The following is a 1,322-nucleotide window of genomic DNA, read 5'->3' on the forward strand; positions in this document are numbered from 1 at the left end:
GGTACATTACTATTTTCACACTACCGTAATTATTTCCTTGAGATAAATTCCTAAAGATGAAACTGCTGAGTCAAAAGGGATGCATATTTTAAAATGTTGCAACATGTTGCCAAACTCCTCTGCATATAGCTTGTACTATATTATATTCCTACCCATCTGTCGATGAAAGCACCTCTGTTCCCCACTGCCTCACCAGGATGAGTGTCATTCCTCTCTGATGTGAGTTGAGATAGGAGAGTCAACCGTCTGTAAATGCTGTATAGCGGAATTAGAGAGTGGCTATTTTGTGAAACTGGGCAGAACGCATAGAGTCTACCAGATCTGCTTGAGAAATTACCGTAAACAAAGAGTGCATCAGTCAGGGGAAGGAAAGAGAAGACACGTTCAAATTAGGTCATTGAAGGAGGACTTGTTTGATTTTGATTTTGATTTTGATTTTTTTTTTTTTTTTTTTTTGAGGCGGAGTCTTGCTCTGTCGCCCAGACTGGAGTGCAGGATTTTGATTTTTTTTAAGGCAGGGTCTCGCTCTGTCACCCAGGCTGGAGTGCAGTGGAGTGATCTCAGCTCACCGCAGCCTCAGCCTCCCAGGGTCAAGTGATACTGTCACCTCAGCCTCCCAAATAGCTGGGACTACGGGCGTGCACCACCATGCCCAGCTTTTTTTTTTTTTTTTTTTTTGTGGTTTTTGTGGGTTTTTTGTTTGTTTGTTTGTTTTCGTAGAGATGGGGTTTTGCCGTGTGGCCCGGGCTGGTATCAAACTCCTGGACTGAAGGGATCTGCCTGCCTCAGCCTCCATCAGTGCTGGGATGACAGGCATGAACCACCACACCCAGCTGAAGGAGGACTGAATAGAGGAACTCTACAAAGGGAGGACAGAAAACCGCAAGGATCCACAGGACTAATTAGGCTGGCTTCTGTTACCAGCCCTATGCCTGAGAGGCCAAGGGGAAGAATTGGCCACTGTAACCTGGAGACTGAGAAGCCTACAGACCGAGGGCCACCAAGGTGGGAAATGTGACTTTAAGGCAGCCAGCACCCAGAATCACCGCAGAGAAGCAGCCAGAGAATAAATGCCCCAAGCCCAGTCTCCTCCCTCTCTCAGTCATCTTCTGGGGCTCCCTATTGGTCAAAACCAATGGGAAGCCAGAAGACAAGGGGGCCCTTTGAACAGTGTATGCACTCAGCCTCCCAAGACACAAGGCATACACCAAAGTGTTCAATAAATACATCATTGAATTTAACCCTCACAATAATCCTTCAAGATAGTTGTTTACATTCTAATGGAATACTGAGGCTCAGAGAGATTCATTAACTTGCCCAAG

This window comes from Colobus angolensis, unplaced genomic scaffold (genome assembly GCF_000951035.1).
Source record: "Colobus angolensis palliatus isolate OR3802 unplaced genomic scaffold, Cang.pa_1.0 Scaffold464, whole genome shotgun sequence".
NCBI lineage: Eukaryota > Metazoa > Chordata > Mammalia > Primates > Cercopithecidae > Colobus > Colobus angolensis.